Below are 7,921 nucleotides of genomic sequence, written 5' to 3'. Positions count from 1 at the left end.
CACCGCTCGGCGCGCAGCCCCGGCGCGGCCGCGCAGCTTCCCGGGGGCAGGCTGAGCCCCGGGATTATCCCTGCGAAGTCTCACAGAGTCCTCGCCCCCCGTGTTGGCTCCTTCTCTCTCATTTATTTGTCGGTGGTTTCCCCTCTTGGCTCTTGAAACCCCAGAGAAAAGGGGGAGGGGGTGGTGGTGCGTGTTTCCTTGCCTGTGGGGGCAAGCTACAGCCAACTGCAACTGGACTCTCCAAAGTTGATGGCTGCTGCCATCTGATAGGAAGAAAAAGCAAGACCCAGAAGTTCCTTTTCCTCTCCCTTTCTCTCCTTACGGACTATGCTCATTCCGTCCCCGGATCTTTTCTCTTCGAAGCCTCCCTGTTCCCACATCCTCCCCAAGCCACAGGTACCTCTGCCCGGGAGCCAAAGCAGCCTCTTCCATGACAACCATCTATGTTGATCCATGGAATAACCAGCAGATGCTGCCCTAAGACTGGTACAGCTGGTCCTTTCTCCCTCGGCTGTCCTGGGGGCAAGGCGCTAGGGGAAAAGCAAAGTGGTCTCCAGCAAACCCGCTCAGAAGAGGACTGCTGAATCCCTTCAGCAACACCGCGCACTTTCTGTATCCCATGTAACAAGAAGAGCTATTCATAAAGGCAGTTGCTGGTGTAAGGCTGCACCCAATAAATTACCCTAGTATTTGCCACCTAAGCCCCATCAGTAGTAAGTATTGTTCTTCAGTAGGGCGACTGAAGCTATCTTCCAGCTGCTGGAAGCCCTGACAGTTAATGTTAGCACAAGTTGCGAACTGCACTTCTTAAACACCGCTAACCCCTCCCCTCACCCCTCCCCGCCCAAACGTTTCCACAAGTGCGATCGCAGCGAGTTGGGTTTCTCCCCGTCTCCTACGCAAACGGGGGCCCCTCCCTCCCCCGGGGGCGTAGCGCCACAACGGTGTCTGCTGCGGGTGGGAAGTCGCAGGAGTCCTGTTTCCATCGCATGAATATGTATCCAAGCCCTGAAAGTTTTGACTCCATAGAGTCCTCAGTGGTTTTGGACAGAGGTGGCTTTAAAGTTGCAGTATCAGCTTTAAAAATAATTTCTACATACTTCAGAGCCCGAGAAGCCCTGTCTTTCCTCTAGAAAGTCATTCCAACTATATCATTTGTAAGGAAGTATTTTATCTACAGCACTGTTCATCCCTTGCTTCTCATCTCATTAACTTCCAGGTATTTTTATTTTCGGATGAATGTCTCAGTCATTAGGAATGTCCAGAGAAAACCTTTGTAGGGTCATAGAAATCGTAATGTTAAACCTAGGAAGAACTACCACAAAAGCTTTCCAGGAGATTGCACTGCAAGAACTAGACATGCTATCAGTTCAGTTATGTATGGCTGTATTTTCCAAAGCAAATTAGTGGGGTTTGCCACTAATACTAAGGCAAATTCGTCATGACAGAACCACAAGCAAAGATACTCATTTAGAGAGATAACTTAAAGAGCTCCTGCTGAAGACTTCTGCTTAAGATAAGACAGCACGACTCTATCCACTTCACTGGGGATAGGTAACCACTGATAACATGTCCTGTGCTCATTAGGCCAAATGAAACGTGTTTACTGAGGAGAAATTTTGATCTACTTTGCTTTAGTCATATCAGTCCCAAGTAATTCAGGAAAAACAGTAATCGAGACACGAAATAATTCTACCAAAGTGTATGAAAGAGCAAAAGGTCATTGATGGAGTAATATGGGACTCTCAAAAAAACCACAGGAACTATCTGGCAGAAGAGGAAGAGGCAATATAAGAAACGACAATTCTTTCCTCGTACTGACATTCCCTGGAGAAATAACAGCCCCAATTGTTCTGATGTAGCAGAGCTGAGGATGGGGTACCAGTGACTGCCTAAAAATGATGGAGAATCACTGACAGACAGTTTGGAGAGATTCCTGCAAGAAATGTATTTAAAAGGGAATGAAGAGCATGTAAGGTTAAACCTAGATGCCCGTTGAATTCCCAGCCTTTTCCTTTTCTTACGTCTTGTTCCTGATTATGATTTTATCTCTAGAAGAATTGGTCCTTAGGCTGTGGGGCACCTGATCATGAAAAACCACTTGTTCTGAGTAGGTGCAGAGGTTTTTTTGTTTTGTTTTGTTTTGTTTTTAACCACGATTGGTTCATAGTTACTCATTTGACAAGTCATGCACTTCAGTAAAAGTTGGCACTAGTAAGGAGAATTTGGTCCATTGTTTAAAAGTGATAATCAGGTGATCTGTTTTCACAATGTTGTAACAGGATAGCTTTTTTGCCTTTGCCAGAACTGCACGACACAGTATTTGCTATATTCAGGTAGTTCATACATATAAGGCAATGTACATCTCTTGTTCCAAGTATGTTTATCTTGGATTTACATTGTTACCAAATGAAGTATACAGCTGTAGAGCTTGACTTCGGTGGGACTTCTCATAAGTAAATAGTGACATAACTGTTTAGCAGATGAGGCCTAATTAAGCAGGAATCACTCATACATTTTTCCCTCTCTCAGACAAAAGAATGGGGAAAAAAACTGTAGAAGCATTACTAAAAAGTCATGGTGCCTTGAACCAAGCTGTCAAACACCCCAGAATCCTAAGTGAGCTTCAAATGTTCATCCCCTTGCTTAAAACATTGGCTAAAACAATGACTTGTTATTGGTTGGCTCTTCCACATAGTTGAAAGGCTAACAAAATGTGCAGATGACTATTCTGCTAAACACTTACTAAAAGACACCTTACATCCATTAGGCACTAGTTACTGCTTCTTTGGAGAGCACTGAAAAAACTGCCTCAAACATCAGTGCTAGCAATCCAAGAGAAATCAGATGATAACAATATCTGTCAACTTTATAGAGATGCTTCTGAAATAAGAGCTGTATTACATCATCACCGGAGTGAAATGTTGTTGCCAACTTTTCTACATGCCAGCAAACTAATGGCGTATTTGAAAGAAAAGTCCCCCGGGGGCCATTATGTGCTAGTTTGGCTACTAACCTAGTGTTTCTTTAACAGGCAGATTTGGAACCTGCCCTGCTACTGCCTGGAGGATAAATAGCACACTCCTAGTACATTTTTAGGGTAGCCTCCCATAAAGTGTTGATTTTCTGTGTTCCATCTCCTCTTCCTGCAGGTTATCCTGCTCTGCTATCTCCATCTTTTCCATGATCTCTGTGCTGCAAGCGTTAGCAGTCTTTCACTCTACCTCCTTCTTCCTTGGAATAGTTTTCCTTTCTTTACAAGCCTACTCGTCTCCAAACCGCTCCCAATTACGTATATGCCAGGCTGGTAACATGCAGATGAACATCATAGTCATGATCCCACTCAGATACTAAACAAGCCTCCCACCAATGCTTAGTCCTCCTTTAAAGCACTAGAACATTTCAGTTTTCTTTCAGTCTTCTCAAAATACCAGGAAATATTATGGAGTAAGCAGGCTGCAGGAAGTGCACTGTCTATATTTTTACCCCAGAGCATACAACTCCATGTGGACTCATCTCTAAAGGCTAGTTTGAAGAGAAGATTGCTTCTGCTATGACTTAAAAGTAGGCCTTCAGAGGCTCCAGCAAGGCTACCTCAGCACTTGAGTCTGTGCTCGTGGCATGGACGAGATGCCCCCACAGCGGTGCTGCACGGTGGTGATCAGGGCAGGACATCAGCTTGGGCATGGGAGCAGGGGGTCGGTACCGGCATGGGAGGCAGACAGTTTGCCTGCTGATTTATTTTAAAATAACAGATTGTGCCAAGCTTATGCTCACACTTGGTAAAACCAGGAAACCAAGGATGGCTCCAGCTTGGTACCCCCAGCCTATGGGCCTCTAACAGAAGAAACCAGACCTGACATCAGTCAGGATAACCTCAGGATTTATGTAATCCAAGGTGTTTGGAGTGACCACCTTGAGGCTGGTGTCTTGGCCGGTGTGCCTGCAGTGTCAAGACAACAGCGAAGGATGGCGTGGGCAGCAATGCGGCTGTGGCAGGAGCGGGTATGCCAGCTTCATGCCAGCTGCCATGTGCTCATGCCGGGGAAATCCTTTGCTCTCTGCTTTTGGCTGGTGCTAGTTTTGCCTGCATTGCTCTTGCAGTGCAAAGGGACCACAGCAAGGGTTTAGGAAACTGTCTGCTCCTCTTATACTAAGCATTTACTTGTCATCAGCTATGGCAAAAAGTTTTGGTCGAACTATTTTGGTTATTTATGTGGAAGGCATGATTCAGGAACACTTCCAGAATTAAATTTGCTTGCTTTGTTTTTCTCAAACTACCACAATGCAAATGTACTTCAGACTATATCTTATCTGCTTGCATGGCACTCATTTAGGCTAGCTGCAAAAGACAGTAGCTGAGATAAATGTAATGGAAACTATTGGCCCACGTAAGTTCTCCTGGGTGACCTGAGCAAAATGAGCCACTGGGTATCTCTTACTAGAATAAAACCAGAGATAGGGAGAGAAATCAGAACCTGGAGAAAAAAGAAACATGACAGCTGTAATCTGTTACTATTGCAACCTGATTACTGGATTCTTTGACATGGTAGTGGACCCTTTCTTTTGCCATTAAAGAATATGTCTTGCTTCATGTAACCACAGGGAAAGTATTTATGGGCATGTCAACCTTTAAAACTGATTCTTTCTTCAATTTGATTTAAAAAGAGCAAACATTTACCATGAATGTAAAAAAAAGGCTACACCACCACCCCATCAGATTTTTGAGTGCTGTTAAGTACAGTCTTGTGTTGGTAAAGAACTTCAGCACTTCTAGGACAGAAATACCCTTACAAAACTAAGGGGATAAGCCTTAATTTTACTCATGAGTAGAAAGTAAACACATGCTTTCGTTCTTTTCTAAGTTAATGTTAAGAAGGAAACTATCTGCAAAACCATATTAATCTACTTCTCTACAGTTAAATACCCTATCAACTGCAATGGGAGTGCTCAGTAACAGCTGTTTGTTTGAACCTCCTTGAGCAGGATGGAAACGTGTTATTGTTAGGAACAAAATGTCTGGTGAAGAAATTATACAGGGAGTTAGCAGAGAGCAACAGGAATTAGGTGTATATCATGTAAGAATTACTAAGGAATGCTAAAAAGTTCTGAGTAGAAGCGTGACCCTTTACTTTGTCTCTGTATTTATATGATGAGTTCTTTCAAATGTAACTGTGTTCTCCTTAACTCCCCTGTGTAAAAAAGGAAGTGAGATGCAACAGAAGAAGAGGGAAATGGGTAAATAGTAATGTAAGAGAAAAGTACTATAAAGGAAAGTAGAAATACAGAGAAACAGTTATGAAGCTACCACTGAACTAAGAGCAATTAATAAAATAATAACCTCCACCCCTGTTCTTGCACTGACATAACTGAAAAAAAGATTACCAACAATGTTTTTAACTGTCTAGTATATTTTTATCCTGTTATTTTCTAACTAAAATGACAAACAAATTCTCCCATGAGATGGGATGTATTCACAACAGTCAGAAAATGGTGTTAATGTTGACCTAAATAAATAAAGCTTCTCCTGCATGAGAATTCCTGCAAGGGTCCTTTAGTACAAGACACTTCGAAAACATTTACTGCAAAATGCATATGAAACCCTGGTGGGCAAATAACCAGTTTGACACCATGGTCTTGCTATACAGATTTGGAAAGTGAGGCCAAGACCTGTATAAATACGCTGCTGAAGAAAACAGTGGTACTCTGGATAAGACATCTGATGCCAAATCAGAAGGTCCGGGATCCTACTGGTTGACCTTTCTGCCAGAGCAGAGATGAATTATCATAGAGAAAATAATAGTATTTTTTTGCAGAGTTTTGCACATTGTATTCAGCTCAGGGGTGTCGGCACACATAAGGCTTTAATATGTACATTGTCTTATGGTGATTTGCATGACGCTTTCGGCCTCATGCAATGCTATTACTCCTGCTTCACTCTTTGCTAGGGTTATTCATCGATGTTAATGGAAGCAGTTACACACTTAATGTAATACAGGTCTTTAGATGAGTTATTTATTGAGATAAATTATATCTGCTTTTCCTAATCACTCTGAAACAATAGAACTGAGGTCTCGTTCCAGAATCAAGCTGTCCAAAGACAGGGACACATCTAATGGAAGACTTTGTGCAGGTTTATTTAGGATTTGATTGTAAATGCAATCAAACCCAGCAGTGTTAGAGGTTATTGGTAAAAATATTATTGCTACTCCGACTTTCTATTTGCATCATACATTTGAAGTTGGTTTTGTTCCATTTGCAGCCCACGCACTGCTGCAGCATCCTTCCTTTTGGGCTACCTGATGACACCTCAGAAAGGTGGGCCAGTAGCAAAACCACCACTGTGTGGCAATTAGCAAGTCGTCTGCTCCAGCAGAGACGACAAAACTGGCTTTTGTTTTTCCAAGAGTACGAGCTAGAAGGGCAAAGAAGCACCATTATTTTCATTTAGTATCCCCTGTAACTATGCTTGCTTGCCTTAAAGAGGTTCTTCTGCCTGGGGTCTGTGAGTCAACACGCTCATACGTGTAAGGCACGTATGAAGCCTTTGGGTGTAAAGATGTCACTGCGAATTAATCCACTTAAGTCACTTAAGTCCCTTCTGCCTTTCATCACCTCTACTGGAGTTGAATTAAATATAATTTACACATTTTCCCTTCCATTTTCTTTTATGATGTACTCTCCTATCCTAATTGCTCCTTATAGGAACCAAAGCAACTTTTGTTTGTGACCCAGGGAACTTTATTGAATAAGTATATCTAGAAGTGTTTCTAACACTGAAGAGCAAACATACTGCATGATTACTTTTAGTGTCTCTTATTGAACTGAAAGTATTTTAATAACATGAAAGATTCTTCTGTGAACAGTGCTGGATCTGTGCAATTTATAGTGTATTTAAATATTTTTACATTGGTACCCAACATTGAATTCCAATATTTTTCTTTTGTATCTCTGAGCATTTTAATACACTTCTGGGAACACTTACCTTTTATGATGAAAACAATATTTTCTAACATAAAGTGGTGATTTCAGCTTAAGTGCAACCATACGTATCTTAGGGCAAGGGTTTGGGGTTCTAAATAACTGTTTAATGTTAAGGATTTTTCACAAAAGAACATTTACTCAGAATGTCACAAACTACCATATACTAGCTTTTTGGAGAAACAAAGATAAAAAACAGAACAATAGAGCTTCCATAGTTGAGAATAAATACTTTGAAGCATGGCTGCAAATTGAGATTTCTCAATGAAAATTCTGTAGCTACAGAAATACGGCAAAAACATCCAAAGCAAATCTGCTCAATTTAATGAGCCTGTCTCTCTTGGTATGGGTTAGATCATGTCCTATATTGGTTTACCAACCTGATGACTGGTAAGCCAGATCAGCCTAATTCCACCAAATTATGCATATAATTTATCCCTTGGTCTGCATTGCACATACCCCTTACCAAAAGAAATATCAGATTCAATTATTATATTTCATACAAAGATCTCACATCTTTCATAAACATGAATTAATCTTTCCAGCTTTGAGGAACATTATTGTGTCCATCTTACAAAAAGAAAGACTTAGGCAGGGAGCAATGAAAATGCCAGTAAATGACTCTGATATTGCAGTTCAGTCCCTAAGCATTTTGCCTACAATAATAATGCCGGTCAAGATTTGGCAGTCCCAACACTTTTTTCTAAGAAGTATATAATGACTCTTCTCCTGTGCCCTCTGGGTATATTACTTTGACATTGGGAAAAGATCCATGTAAGTATATTTGTATCATTATGTCAAGAATATGCACTTGTTCACAGTGCAAAACCCTGGTGAGGAACAATCATTAATTTGGGGAGAGGGGGGAAATTAATTTTAGTTTTTCAACCTATATGTAAATCAGAAGAAAAAAACGGAGGATTTTGGCTGATAGTGAGAA

This window comes from Apteryx rowi, unplaced genomic scaffold (genome assembly GCF_003343035.1).
Source record: "Apteryx rowi isolate R43461 unplaced genomic scaffold, aptRow1 scaffold_360, whole genome shotgun sequence".
NCBI lineage: Eukaryota > Metazoa > Chordata > Aves > Apterygiformes > Apterygidae > Apteryx > Apteryx rowi.
The sequence above is the reverse complement of the archived record's forward strand: the minus strand, read 5'-3'. Positions refer to the sequence as shown.